The 16,751-nt window shown below is 30.4% G+C and overlaps 1 long non-coding RNA gene across 1 annotated transcript in view; it reads right to left on the bottom strand.

Moving 5' to 3' along the window:
• Window positions 1–8,497: 8,497 nt before the first annotated feature.
• LOC147805283 (uncharacterized) overlaps window positions 8,498–16,751 on the bottom strand; it is a 170,654-nt gene continuing 162,400 nt past the window's right edge. Inside the window, exon 2 of the long non-coding RNA XR_015428642.1 lies at window positions 8,498–9,930. This is a non-coding gene — a long non-coding RNA (uncharacterized LOC147805283). The remainder of the gene's footprint in view (window positions 9,931–16,751) is intronic.

Consider the following 16,751-nt stretch of genomic DNA (forward strand, 5'->3'; position numbering starts at 1 on the left):
GTTGGGAAAACGGCGCGGACGTAACAGGGTTGCCATAAAAAAGATCCAAAAGAGATGAACGGAAGGCTATAGATGTGAAAGGAGTTGGTGTCTTTGGCGAGAACTTCTGTACGGGTAGGCTAGAAATATTGAATTATAATCCAAGAAGCCGTAAAGTTTAAGTATCTCAGCATGGAGGGATGTGTGTTGGTTTGTTGTAAAAAAAGTTTCGTTGATTACTAAATAAGGAACTATATAGATCAAACTATACCATCAAAAATAAATCAATCAAAAATTGCATTCAATATTTTAGTGAATTTGCAGTATAAACCGTTCTTATTTAAGGGACTATTTAGGCATTGTTATTACAATATATAAGCCTCTGATGAAATAATAAAATTATGCTAGTCAATAAATCTGAAAGCGTTTGTAATATTTCAGCAAATTTGCACTTCAAAAATAACCTTCCTTGTTTTTAAAGAGATTATTAATGTGTTTGTATTTGGCTATATTAGTTTTGATCAAATAATCAAAATAAACAAATCGAATTTTTTCTCTCAGTATTTTAGTGAATTTGTAGTATAATAGTTATTATTATTAAAGACACTATTTATGCGTCATTATTACAATATATAGAGAGATACGATTAAAGGAACCTGCATTTTCATTATAATTCAGTATTTTAGAAATTTACTAAAATATTGAAAATACTTTCAAATTTCTTGACTCGAATATTTTTATTATTTGATCAAATAATAAAAATATACGAGTAAAGAAATCTGAAAGTGTTTTAAATACTTTACTGTTAATGCATCAGTATTAAACTTTATTAGTTTTGATCAAATATTTAAACTAGATGAGTCAAAAATACTGAAATGTTTAAAATATTTTAGTGAATTTGCAGTATAAAAATCAAATACTTTTTATGGCTAAAAAGAATATAATGCTTTTGAGATTTCTCAACCGGAGTTAAGTACTTAGCCCAAAGTCCAACTTAGAGAATCATAGCGTCTGAGTGGATCTGTTTCAAGAAACTTATTGGGATGGCCTTGGACTACAAAAGGCAGTAGTGCTTTCGAAGAAGAGTAATGCGAACTAAAAATATGCGAGTAGAGAAATATGAAATTTTTAAAAATATTTCTGAGAATTTTCATTTTATAAGTCTTTCTTATTATTAAATGAAATAAAGCATTTTTATTATAAAAATTAAAGCAAACATTTGGAAAAAAAATTGCGAGTAGGGAAATCTGCCAATTTTTTAACTTTTGTGTTTTACCAACTTAATTATTCGGAAAATAACTTTTCCATCTGGTAGGTTGTTCAATTTTATTTAACGTATTTATTTTAATTGAGATTTATTTATATATATATTTTTTGAAAAATATATAATAAGTAGTCAGAATATAGGATATTAATTGTATCATTCTTTTCGTACATAAAACAAATAAGACTGTACACAGAACTTCTAACAATGCAGCTGTCATTTTTTAATAAGTGTTTGGTAACTTATTGAAAGAAAAATGACTAATGAAATTATTGAAATAATAAGTGTCTGGTAACTTATTGAAATAAAAATGGCTAATGAAATTTTTGAAATAATAAATGATTCGGTAACTTATTGAAATAAAAATGGCTAATGAAATTATTGAAATAATAAATGATTTGGTAACTTATTGAAATAAAAATGGCTAATGAAATTATTGAAATAATAAATGATTTGGTAACTTATTGAAATAAAAATTGCTAATGAAATTATTGAAATAATAAATGATTTGGTAACTTATTGAAATAAAAATGGCTAATGAAATTATTGAAATAATAAATGATTTGGTAACTTATTGAAATAAAAATGGCTAATGAAATTATTGAAGTAATAAATGATTTGGTAACTTATTTAAAAGAAGTAAAGATATGACGTCTATGTAACAATATTTTTCTTGCAGTTGACGGTGTCAAAAAAATACTAATATTCTTTCATTTGTAAATAATGCACAAAATAAAAAATTTATCAAAAAATAGTCCTCTTATTTAATTTCAATGTATAATTATAATAATTATTTGAAGTTAATTTGAAAATCAAATTAGAAAAGAAAACACCTCAGCTTATTTTTTTTAGTTTAATTTTTATTCAACTTAGTTAGATGCATCAGCATCTCTATGCTAAAGTCTTAAAAAGTCTCTTTACAAATTCTCCGAGATTAAATTGAAGATTTTTCTCACACATTTAAAAAGGTAGCAAAATGCACGCATCAACATCCAATTTAAAATAAAATTTAAAGGATGTTGTGTCATAAATTCAACAACATTTTTAAATGCTGGAGAATTTATTAAAGCATCGGCTAAGTTGGCTAATTTAGAAAAACGCAACACAAAATTTAACTTAACCCAATAGTGGTTTAGGAAATGAGCTAAATTGGGAGAATGTTTTCCCAAGATACACCATTTTTCCTATAATAACATAGAAAAACCGGTTTGCTATGCTGAGAAGACTGCAAGTAAAAATACAGCCTTTTACGTGCAGAATCGTCAATGAGTTAAAGATTAAAAAAACATATTAAATGAATTTTATGCATAGTAGTTCGTACATCAACTCTTCAAGAATACGCAAATCAATGTTTTATAAGTTTAACTCAACATGTTTTATAAGCCTAATTCAACGTGTTTTATAAGTTTAATTCAACTTGCTTATACGCTTAATTACACTCGCTTCATAAACTTAATTCAACGTGCTAATAATCCTAAGTCATAAGCTTGCGTCACAACTTTTTACAACCTTCCTTCAACTTGATTTATAAGTTAAATTCAACGCGTTTTACAAAACTGAGTCAAAGTGCTTTATGGACTTATTTTATCGTGCTTCATATGCTTGCGTTTAACATGTTTAAGTTAAAGTACTTCATGCTTTATTTAAGTCAATATTCTTTATGCACTGAGTAAAAATGAAAAATGACAATAAAAATGTTTTTAAACACAACTGCCTTTAAAAAAAATTTTTAAAAATAATATTCATAATAATTTACTTTTCAAATATAAAAAAACGATATTGATGAGTTCAGTTTAAAATTAAAAATACAACATTGATAAAATTAATCATGAAAGTTAGAATGCAGTAGCATTATAATCGTCGAAAAACTCTCTTTTCCCCTCCTAAACACACAGAAAACTTTTACAATTCGAAATGTTAAAAGTATTTTTCAAAAATAAGATTTGAAGCTTTAAAAATGTAGCCATTTACAGTTATTTAAAAATAACATACCCTTTTATAAGCGAAAATAACTAAAATTTTAAAACAATAAAAAAAATGAATTTAGAGTGGTAATTAATTTTACAAGCTGACATATTTTCTTCACAATGCATGAATTTTTTGTTATTCTTTTGTTTAAAATAAACAACTTAGAACACGAATTTTTATTAAATTAAATATCTTTAAGACTGTACTTGTTATTTTTACTATACTACTGCAAAAATAATATGCTTATTAACTTTTTTTTTCTTTTACTGACTTTAAAATACGTGGATCAATTTACTGAGAAGTTAAAGAAAAGGCTCAGCAGTAGCTTCCTTTTTACAATGAAAACTATTACAGAAATAAACTAAACGCAGCTTCAATTTATTATACAGCAGGGAAAAAAATAACGCCGCTGGTAGAAAGCCTTTTCTTCGCCAAAAAATAAGAAATTCGGAAATTACCCTGTAAAATTGTTTCTCCTTTCACATCATACATTGTCTGAGAAACAACGATACAGGGGAGGAAAAAGTAAAAGGAATCACGGCGACACTTTGGCGAGGAGTTTTGAGACAACTTAAAAATCAATTGCTCGCCAAATCTAGAGGACGGCGAAAGATCTAAATCATTGGGACTTCCAACGGAGGTTTTAACCAATAGGCTCCGGCCATTGATGTCGTGGGAAGGTAGCGGTAGATTCTAGCGTAGAAAAGGGCTGAGAGCATGCTGAAGGAATATTCTTTTTTGGAATCTTTGACAGATGTATCCTAATTAGAAAAGGAATCTAGAATAAAATTCGAGGATCAAGGACATAATAGTAATTAAAAAGGGATTTAAATAATAATTCTGGAAGGAAATTTTCCGACGAAGATTGGTATAACTTCGAGGGAAATTTAAATTTTGTAGTGGATTATAGTCTTAGCAAGAAATAAATTGAATAGTTTGAGAAAGAGGACATTCTCAGAATTAACACCGGCATTTTGAATTTAATTTAATTACATAAATGCATAATTTATCCAATCATAAAGTTTCAAAAGTCACAAGCAACAGAAAATAAATTAAGTGTAGACACTGTTTGAAATTAGCATTTTATATATATATATATATATATATATATATATATATATATATATATAGTAATGTTTCCAGATAAGTACTTTTAATTTTTATTTTATAACCGTTACCGTTTATTTACGATTACTGATTTTCAACTCCTTAGCCTTGTCATTTTGAAACCAATCCAGACAACAAGGTAACTCTTGGATGATGTATTGGGAGAAATTTTGCGTTCGTTGAGGATTTTTTGATGGAGTTAACCCGCATTTGCATAACATGGAGAGGAAAGCTACGAAACCTCCCACAGTTAGTTTGATGGTTAGAGGACTCAAACCCATGATCCGTCTACCACTGAGGATGTTTAACGTCAGCACTGTGGTCGGTGCAAATCGGATGCGGAATTCGTATCGATCAGCCATTGCTGGGATTCGAACCAGGTTCACCTCATTGAAAGACGAACACTATCCCTTGAGTCATCACGTCTTCAGATAAGTACCTCGCAGGTTTTTGGATTCTTCTTTCGAAAAATGCAGAATACATGGAATAGGTGGGTGCCTCCCCCCAAAAAAAAATCTCTTTAAACACTTGAAAATTTGTTGGTCTATCATTTTATTGTCCTAATTCCGTTATGTAATATACATGCCAAGCAATATCTAATTTTACAAACAAAAGTATAAATATTTTGAAGTTATTACTTTTCTGATGCTTACTTTTACGACTACTAATGTTTTTTGTAAGTCTAAAAATAACTTACTGGTTTACTAAGTACTTCCTTCCATTTCAATTAAATAATATCGCAAGGAATTTATTAATAAACAATATTTAAATTTGTAATTTACGAAGATTATTTGCGCATATTTCTTCGCAAAATATATTAAGATTGGAGAGAGTATTGCGCTGTTTAAATAGAAAGAGATGTACGTAAGGCGGCAATGGACAACGTGATTAAAGAATTATAAATTGACATTAATCGAAATGTTGCACTGTAAAGAAAAACACACTATCGCTGATGGGAAATATAGGTTTTTCATATAGCAACAGTACGCAAGAAAAAGGAAGAGAAAAAAACTGATAGAATTTATTTGATTAAAGAAAACAACTTCTCGATGGGATATGTTATTTCTCAGATCGGCGGTGAGTTTTTAAATCTGGAAACAGCTCGAAATTCACGTTTAATAAAAGAAAGCACAGCTCGAAATGCTTGTTCATGGATGTGGAGACAGCTCGAAATGCATGTTAATGGAAATGTACACAACTCGAAATGCCTGTTCATGGATGTGGAGACAGCTCGAAATGAATGTCAATGGAAATGTACACAGCTCGAAATGCCTGTTCATGGATGTGGAGACTGCTCGAAATGCATGTCAATGGAAATGTACACAACTCGAAATGCCTGTTCATGGATGTGGAGACAGCTCGAAATGAATGTCAATGGAAATGTACACAGCTCGAAATGCCTGTTCATGGATGTGGAGACTGCTCGAAATGCATGTTAATGGAAATGTACACAACTCGAAATGCCTGTTCATGGATGTGGACACAGCTCGAAATGCCTGTTTATGGATGTGGACATAGTTCGAAATGCCTGTCTATGGAAAGAAGACACAGCTCAAAACACATGTTTACGGAAATGGGCACAGCACAAAATTTCTGTTTACGGAATGGACACAGCACGAAATTTCTGTTTACGGAAATGGACACGGCACAAAATTTCTGTTTACGGAAATGGACACGGCACAAAATTTCTGTTTACGGAAACAGACGCAGCACGAAATGCATGTTTAGGAAATGGAGACTGCTCGAAATGCCTGTTTACGGAAATAGACACAGCACGAAATTCCTGCTTACGGAAATGTACAATTAGGAGCTTCGTTTCCCCAACTAATGTAAGAGTTTTCCCTATTTATAAGAATAGACATTGTCGCCGTCGGAGAGGCTTAAGGATCTTGCAGATATAACTTTTCAGACGATATCTCCGTATTCAAAACTCTGATACTAAATTTCTTTTCAGCTATGAAACCCTAAGTGATTTCATTTTATTTTATAATCGTTGATGAACAGCCGCCCCAATTTTGGGTTTAGGACAACTAATGTTCTTGTAATATTGAATCCAGTCCAGAAGACAAGGAAACTCCTGATTCATACATTGGGAGAAATTTGCCTCCGTGGGGAACTTTTTGATGGAACAAACCCGCATTTGCGTAACACGGAGATGAAAACAACGAAAACCTTCCACGATCATCCTAACGGCAAGGAAGGAGTCTATACCCCATGATTCGTCTACCACTTAGGATATTTTACGTCAACATTATGGTCTTTGCGAGCTGGGTATGGAATTTGTATCGGCCAGTCATCGCTGGGTTTAGAGCAAAAAACTATTTTATTTTTAAAATATTTAAATGGAGAAAGGAAACTACGGTCGATGAATTGTGCCATTAAGTTGAAGTAGCATGGAATGCTGTACCCGTTCATGCTATTCAATCATCTCTGTTCGACTCGATGCTCAGGAAAATAACTGCTGTTATGGCTGCCAAGGGAGGCTGTTCTGAGTACTGATTCCTCAGGATCTATACATCCAAATATCCTGACAATTTAATCACTTCTTCTTTCAACTGTAATGTATGTGCCCAATAAATAGCATTCTGTTTCTTGTATTCCTTCCTGGTGTAGCAATTTTAATGGCCAGTAGTTAACTTAAGTGAAAATGAAACGAAAAGGCCATGCTATAGTTTTTGTTGAAATGAAAACTAAGAGAATCGTCATAAACGTTGAAATTGGTTAGCAGGATTATTACGGATTATTTTGATTTAAAATGAGAAAATATCAATGAAATTTCTCATAAATGCAGGCTCATTTCATAATATATATTAAAAGATATTACTTGAAAAACAGTATTTTTTTATAGACGAAAATTTTGCTTTATCTTTTTCAAATAGCATTTTACTTTAAATAATTTCATGAAGATAATCACTATATTAAATAAAATAAAAATATTATCTAGATCTAAATGTAAATAAGGTTTAAAAAATCATTAGGGTAAGGTTAAAAAAATGTTTTAACACTCGGTATTCTTTTTATTCTTCCATGGAACTCTTGGATTCCGCGGAAAACCATTAGAGAACCACTGTTCTAAACGATAAACAATTTTAAAACTCTATTGTTGTTGTTTCTAATACCACTTGCCAATATCAGCAAGTCTGCTTAATCTAAGGCAGAGCGTGCGTTTCTTGTTTTTCAGTGGTGCCATCTATTCCCAAGAATACGATTTCAACCACACACACGTTAAAACTAGTTTTACAGAGCGGATCCAAACATCCACAAAGTGTAATTTTAACATGAACTAAAGAACGATCCATCTTCAATTGAGTACCATCAGAGGATTTGTGATAGGAACATGGAGGACTTTGTTACCCGACAGATTTAACGTGCACCACTCGCTTTACTACGCGCGAAGTCTTCGGCTGGCGCTGATCGATCTCACCACCTCTTGGACATGGGCTCAACGCCCTATCAACCTCTGTATGTAACGCAAATGCGGGTTAGTTCCATCAAAAATTGGAGGAAAGAGGAAGAAAAAAAGTTCCATCAAAAAGTCCTCCATGAAGGGAATTTTCTCCCAATAATTGGTCCAAGAGTTCCCTTGTCTTCTGTATTGGGTTCAAAATTACAAGGCTACGGAATTGAACATTAGTAGTTGTAAACCCAAAAAAATTGGGTCGGCTGTGCAGGGGTTATACAGCATCAATTTCAATTTACTAGCACTGTTATAAAATTATAATACCGGTGTCAAAACTGTAAAAATTACTATTCATTTTTAAAGTGCTTTCAGAAGAAGACTAATTAAAAAATAATTCATAAAGTAATTTATGAAAATAGGCGAAATCATATTATCAATTTATCTGGATTTATTAGTTTATTCTAATAAAAACGTATACACCTAAAAAGAAGAATTCTCATTAAAGAAATTAGAAAAACAAAAGCAAATGCAATGTCCATTTTCTTAAATACGTGTTTCGAGCTGTGGCCAGATTTAAAAACACACAGACGAGATCGTTTTTGTCGAGAAAATAAATAACGCTGAAGGAGGAAAATTCGGAATGGCATATCGAGGCCTGAAAACCGGTATACATAGTTTATATATATATATATATATATATATATATATATATATATATATATATATATATATATATATATATATATATATATATATATATATATATATATATATATATATATATAAACAGCGTATTTTCAGAATTTCAGTCAAAAAGGAGTTATTATTGTTCATATTATCATACACTATCCGGCTAAAAGTATCCGGACACCCGGTTGTCATGGTGGTGGTGTAGGTATAATGGTAAGGGGGTGTTTAGCGTGGATTGGCCTGTGTCTGTCAGTTGTGTTTCCGTTACTCTGAGATGTATATGGACATTCTGCAGTCTCAACTCTATGATTATATTTCGGGGAGGGCCCATTTCTCTTCCAGTAGGATAATTGCTCCATTCACACATTGAGGCTTGCACAGACGTGTTTTGACGAAATGGCTGTTTGAAAACTGAACTGGTCTAAATCCCATAGAACACATTTCGGACGAATTAGAGCGCAGTTTACGTAGCCAGCCAAATCGACCCTCCTCACTGCAAGCACTCACTTCAGTTGTGATGGAAGTCAATTCCTATGGCCACCCATCAAAAACTGGTGGAAAGTCTTCTGAAACGCATGCAGGGCTGTCATCGGTGCAAAAAGGGAGCCAACATCATATGAATAGGTGCCTAAGGATGCTCTAAGTCCATACGACTGGGTGTACGGGTACTTTTCGCCGGATAGTGTATTACAATGGCTTAAAAGGGATAGAGCGCTCGCCTCTCTATGAGGTGGCACAAATTCGAATCTCAAGGATGGCTCCGTCAAGACGAATTCTGCTTCCCGGTCGTGCCGATCACAGTGCTGCCATAAAATAACTTCAATGGTAGATGCATCTTGGGTTAGAATTTCTTCGCCATAGGATTAAACGTGAGAGGTTGTTGCGTGATGCGAATACGGGTTAGTTCCATCGAAAAGCCCTTCACGAAGGCTAGTTTGTCCCGATACTTGAACCAGGAGTTTTATAGTCTTCTGGGGTGGGTTTAAAACTACAGGGCTACGGACTGTAATAAACTCAAAATTGGGTCGGTTGTTCATCGTTCAAAAATTTTTTGTTGCAAACATTTTTTGAGTGCTTCTCGCACTATTGTATTGATATATTTTGCTTTGGCTCTATTGATACAATATTAGAAAGCACTCCTTTTTGCGGATATAATCGTGTGAGCTGATGAAAAAATTATATCATTTATGTTCCGGATTTTTATTCATATTTTTTTTTTTTGGATTTTTTTTTCTTTCCAGTTTCTTGTTATTTATAATGATTATTTTTATTTCCCCCCTTTTTTCATTGTTCTGCAATTTTTTCCATATTTTCTCTACATTTTGAACTTACTTACATATATACATATATATAAAGAAATCAAAATCGAACAATCCATTATAACTGTCAAATGGCTTTATTATAGATAAAAGTGATTTTCTAAATTGTAAAATTATTTTAATACAAGTAAAAAAGAAAAATATATATATTACCCATGGTATTTTATCAAATAAAGATGAATCTACAGAATATATTACAGTACCTGAAAAAAGAAAGATAAAAATTAGTTTCAGCAATCACAGTAATAATTTTTTTTTTAAATATTGAAATAAATCAAAATTATTTAACAATTGATAAAGAAAATAAGAGTAGAATAATAAGTAAGTTTAAGAAAAAAGTTATTGCAATTGGTCATGTTTTTTTCTCCGTAAGATAATTTTTCAAGGAAAAAAAACTATTCTTAATCGAAAAAATGTACCGGACTAGAATAGTCGTAATAAAAGAAAGAATAACAAATGGGAAAAAGACCGCTTGTAATTGGAGGAAATAATAATTACATCATGCTTTTTCTTGTTCAATCAGAATCAATTATAAAAACTATCCATGAAATTCTACGGGTATTGAGGGTAAATAATAAGTTCAGGTTAACTTCAATTGTTGTAACTCTGAAGTTTTTATTTTGTAATAAAAGGACATACTTAAAAAAATCTATAATTTAAAAGTTATCGGAATAATAGTTCTTTTTTTAAAAAAAAAAAATCACAACTAATAAAAAAAAAATTTTTAAAAATATATATACTTCTCCAAACAGAATTAAAGGGAAATAATAACTATATTAGGCAGAAAAACGAGGGAAAAAAAGGTAGGGAGCATCACCTATGAATAAGGGGAATGTTTGGTGTTGATAGAGGTTTATTCAGAAAATAATGAGACTGGCGTTCCTTTACTCTTAATTTGAATCACTTCAGTACAAATAGAAAGAAAATTAATTTCCCTTTCTTAGACTAATTGAAAAACGTAGTTTTCACTTTTAAAAAAGTTTCGACTCTCTCTATAGTTTATTTTTACGTCAAAAAGAGATCAAACTTTTAAATGGAGAAAAATTAAATGAAAACCATTTACGAAGTAATTGAAACTTACGTTCACATCAAATACTGAGTTCGAATTAAATTTCAGCACTCTGGCTAGTCAGAAAATCTACAAAAATCTACATCTTCGATCTACAAAAATTTTTATTTTGCAATACAAACGTTGTTTTCTTTGATCACGTGTCCATTGAAATTTGTATTGTCATCCAACAGAGAATTCCAGATAAGATTTAAGCTCTCTACTCTTATCTAGTAAGGCAAAAAAATGTTCTAACGTTCCATATTTTAAGAGTCGATTTACTTTTTTCGGTGGTAAATTCTGCTAGTAGTGGTCATAAAATGCTTGAACTTAGCATGGTTATCATGCACGAGTCACCATTAAAGATTTCAGAGCACTGGCTTGTCAGAAAGTGATTGAAATTTTAAATCGAAGCAATGTGATAATTTAAAACTACATATATCACCTTGCCGTGAGGAATTATCTGGGCTTTACAACGGAGAAATAACTAAATTTTAAAAGTTATTAAATTTTTTTGGAAAATCGCCAATTTGGCGACATTTTTCCATCTAGATGAAAATTATAAAAATCACCGTCTAAGTCTGAGTTTTTGAAAATTTTTATGAGCCCAGGTGAGTTTATCGAGGTAAGTTTATAAGTATTAAAAAATTAGACCACAAACGCTTTTCATTTTCACAAAACTGTGGCTTCTCTCCATGTTTAAAATCAATTTAGCGCTTTGACGATTGTAGTTGGCGTGGCAGATCACGATACGGAAATATCCCCAATAAAAACGCGAAAGAATGATATTGACAAAACTTCATTTGGCTATTATTAATAATAACCCGTTAATGTGATAAATTCACTTAAAGTATTCACTTTAACCAGCTTGTTTGAAATTATTAATATTGATCGGTTAGTAATAATAATAACCGACTATTAACATTGACCGTAACATATATTTTTTCGACAGCTCAAATTGCAAGCAAAAACTTATTTTGGTATTTTTAATTATAAGAAACAGTCTAATAGTTACTAAAAAATTCTATTAGATTATCGGAATTATATTTATACTAAAAAAATTAAATTCAAAATAAGTAGTTGGAATTTTCTTTTTTATTCTTCTTCAAAAATTTATCAATAATTGATTTTGTGAATTAAAGAAATTTCAATGATGAATAACCTTCTCTTGGATCTAAATACCTGAAAATAAGTGTGCATATTTGAAAAGTTATTGTTTGGAAGTGAGTCGTGTTTTGAAGATTTTATCTTTAACGCAGAAAAAGACAACGGTGTTTCATTCTGTACATATTTTATAACCATAAACTATTGAAATGCAAAATATAATATTTTTCACTTATTTTAATCTAAATTGATACAAAATACTAAAAAAGTATGAAAAATAAGTTTCATAAAAGTTTCGCATCAAAAGATTAAGAAATAGAAATTAAAAATTACTTTTAAAAAATCCTACAACTTTTTTGGATAAAATGCAATTTAATATTTTATTAATGTAATGCAATGCAATTAATGTTAATGTAACGAAATAAATTAAATGAAATCAATATTTCACTAATGTAATTATAAATATAATATTTTATGATGTAATTAATAAAACGCTGAAATCATCCGAAAGAATAAAAGATATTTAGCAACGAAATTTTCTTTTTAGTGGTAAACTAACAACGAATATCCGATATTTGCTTTAAATGAATTTTCGTAAAAAAAAAAAGAATGAAGTTTTAAATATCATGAGTGCTTTAGAAACTATTATCTACAGATATTAGCAAACATTGCAAAAGCAGTAATTAAAAGACGCAACGGTTCTGACAGTAATGCATTTTAAAAGAGAGCTGCCTAGAACATTTTGTCCGCGTTTACGAGAAACTTTTAATAAATTGCTTTTCTTGAGTTCAAAACTAATTGATATGTGAGTAGGACATGCACTCGAGATTAAAATTTGTGTCTAGAAATATAATTTAATTCTTATTAGGGATACTTTTTAAAATGCTTAATCAAAGCAATTACTCAAAAGTTTTAATAAATATTATAATGGATTTAAAGGAAAACTTCCCGACAATGTGAATAAGGATGAAAAATCTAACATTATTTTTTTAACTCTATTTCTTAGGAACTATTATTCGCTTAGATTTTGTATTTTGCCAAGTAAAATTACATTCTTTGAAATGATGTAAGAAACTATGTACCTATGTAAATTTTTTCGACTATTATTAAATAAAATAATAAAAAATAATAATTATTTATTAAAAGTTATTCTTTATATGGAGTTATCTTTGAATAAACAAATTTTATAATAATGAGCAAAAATCTTTCCATTTCGAATTTTTTTTCGAGATATGGAGAAATCCGCAAAAAATTAAAATTAACATTAACCCCTTAACTTGTGATCTCGAGTTAATTCGAGCGCGCTATACAAGCCAAGCTTTATACATTCTTTGAAATGATTTTTTTTGAAAAAATTTGTGTGCTAAGGGATTAAGGGGTTCAAACTTTAGACCGCTCTAATGACCAAACTATGGAGATCCTATTTCTCAGATTGCGACTACCCCTCCCTCCATAATTTAGGAGTCAGTAATCTTTCGAAAATATTGTGTTTATTCAGAGAAAGTATGATTTTGTGCTTGATTTCGTAAATTAAAATATCGTATGCACCAATTAATTAGCATCTTTGAAATCAGCTTCTAGAACTATTAAGATTGAGTCTTGGCATGTGAAAATCCTATCATTAGATCAAAAGCTAATCAGTGTGGTCAGTTTATTTTTTGCTCACTGTATGTTTGGAATATTTTTTATTTATTTATTTATTTGCGTCTTTGAAGTTGATGCTTTTAATTCGACATCCACAAAAAAAGGGCAAAATTGTTTATTCCGGAGTTTAGACCATTTATTTTTTTGCATACTGTAACATCGTGGTAGATTTAAATTTGTTTGAACTAAAGTATTTGAACTAGAAGTACATGGACATGTTGAAATATTTAAGTATGCAGAAATTACAAATACTTTTCAGAATTTATGTTTACTTTTCCTCCGTTAGACGTTTGCCCCTTAAATTTAGATTGACGTCCTCTTCCGAAGTTTTCTTCTATATTTCCCCCTTTTCATTCATTGATTTAGTCACGGCCTTTTATTATTCCAATTGAGCTAAACTTCGTTATCGAGTTTCGATTTTGTTTTTCATCAATCCAAATACTGGGGGCTATCTAAAAATTTAATTTTCTTTAAATCAAATCTTATGTTATTTGTAGATCGTAATATTTGTGTGTAGAATCGGCAGTGTTCTGGTGTTATTATGACTTATATGGGCGTTAATAAAGAATATTAGCAAAATTACAATTGATCAGAAAATAAAATTTTAAAATATTATTAAAGAAATCAATCAATAAAAAAATGAGAGTCAAATAATAAGCTACATTTTCAAATTAGTAAGTTTAGTGATTAGTGATTTTCAAATCAGCGCTTTTGATAAAAAAAATTCAAAATTTCTATGTAGGAAATAAGATGTCTCGATGTATAATTCTATTATCTTTCGGATACTTGTAAAGTAACTATCAAGAAATAATACTCATGAACAGTTTGATTTAAAACCTGTAACTATAGAAAAAGTGTGATTTATTATTATATTGCTCCAAATCCTTCCAACGAAATGTAATTCTCAATTTTTCTCAATTAATAGAATGATGAAAAGGAACGAAATTGATAAATAGGCCGGCGGAAATATGGGCACATAAAATAGTAAAGGATAATAATAGTTCATCACACACGAATTAAGTCAAATTGATTTTGTGTCATAACACAAAATAAACCAACATAAACAAAACATGCATATTAATAAAGTGTTTTTACGAACATATTTTTCCAAAGAATAACTCACTTTTTGGACAGGAAAAAATCTGGAATATTTATTTTAAAAAAAAGGATGGGAGAGCAATCAGTGGCGTAGCGAGGGGTGGGCAAGGGGGGGGGCATCATGCCCCGGGCGCTACTCACAAAGGGGCGCCAAATGGTCCGCAAAACAAAAAATTGCCGGATAATTTTTTTTTTATTATAATTGATTTCTAGAAAATATATTTTAAATTAGTGCCAGTGTAATATAATAAATGTTAATTTATAAATATTATTCATAATATTTAATATCTAATTCATATTAAACATTATATTAAATTCATATTCATATTAAATTCATATTCATATTAAATTCATATTCATATTAAATTCATATTCATATTAAATATACTTCAATATTTAATTCACGTCCCTGTCATCGCGCTCTGCTTAGAATAAAAATGAAATGTTATTAAATATTATATATAAGTTTAATGTCAGCATAAATTATATTGTACATTTCACTATGTTACTACCTTTCAAGTTCAATGCATTCTTGGTAAGTAATAAATCAAATAAGATTACTTACTACATCTACTTGACACTTCTATTATTAAGTGAATGGAGTGAAAAAATTTTTTAACAGAAAAATTTGTTGTTCTCATATTTGTCACTACAGATTCAAAATCAATTCATTCATCTTCTGGCATCAACAGTTCGAAATCAACTAATAAACGATATCAAAAGAAATAAATATTATGGACTTTTGTTTGATTTAACTCCTGATATCTCTCATCGAGAACAAATGTCCCAAGTCGCTAGGTATGTAGATACTGATTTTATCAATAAAAAAATTTCCATCAAAGAATCTTTTTTGAATTTTATTGAAATACATGCTAAAGATGCAGCCTCGATCGAAAATACAATTTTAGAGAAATTAAATTACGATGAAATTTCATTAACAAACTGCAGATCACAATGTTACGATAATGCTGCCGTGATGGCAGGTCACACATCTGAAACGCGATGGAGCGCTAGAATACAAGCGGTTATCGTTATCATCTATGGGCTAGAGCAGTGGTGCGCAAACTTTTTTCGACTGCGACCCCTTTAGTAGAATGAAAATTTTTAGCGACCCCTAGAGATAAATGTTCACCTCAAATACGATGTATATTTCGCGCATTTCTTTCGTTTCATCGAATAAAAACATCATCATATTTGACTCATATTAATTTTATTTATAATTTTAAGAAAATACTTTTTGTATAACACAAAAATCAGTAAATTGTCCTTTAATGAGATGTATGTGGCTGCAAGTTTCTAATTATCTCATCGATGTTTGGATATATGTTGCTAATTGCAATTCGCATATCATCTTCAGGGTTTAAACGCGAGCGGTATTTAGTTTCTATTGAAACTAGTTTGCTAAATCCAGTTTCACATAAATACGTTGATGCAAATTGTATTAACACTCTGATGACATTCTTGCATAAAATGGGATATTGTTTTTCCACGGATAGCCAAAATTTTTGTCAAGGCTGAGTCTTAAATTGATTTCGACTCATTAGTTCTCACTAATTTGAAGAGTTGAACTGCATATGTCAAAGGAAAATGGATCACGAATCCAACCAATATTTTCAGGAAAATCCTCGAATCTTCTCGAAAAAATTTTCTTTAACTTTTCAATGTGATTGGAAATGATGCTTTTAAATGTAAATATATCTATATTATTTTCCTTGATAAAATCGTTAAAGCAAGGGAACATGTCGGTGTTATTTTTATTCAGTTCAGTTTGCCAGAGTCTAAGCTTATTCTTAAAAGCTTGAATTTTACTAGCTGCAGTTATGATAGTTGAATTCTCACCCTGCAAGCTCAAATTTAAGTCGTTAAGTTTTTCGAAAATATCAACTAAATAGCTCAGCTTCCCTACCCAAACTTCATTGATATAATAACTCGCCAATATATGTTTCTTTTCGATTAAAAACGTGTACACTTCATTTCTTAAATCAAATATCCGTCGTAGTATTTTCCCTCGTGAAAGCCATCTGACTTCGGTGTGTAACAGTAAATCTCTCATACGTTGAGCCCATCTCATTGCAAAGTATTGAAAAGAGACGGATGTTGTGGCTGTTGCATTTAATGTAGTTAATTGAA

This window comes from Parasteatoda tepidariorum, chromosome 8 (genome assembly GCF_982258835.1).
Source record: "Parasteatoda tepidariorum strain Cologne lab strain chromosome 8, Ptep-v5.0, whole genome shotgun sequence".
NCBI classification, from domain to species: Eukaryota; Metazoa; Arthropoda; class Arachnida; order Araneae; family Theridiidae; genus Parasteatoda; species Parasteatoda tepidariorum.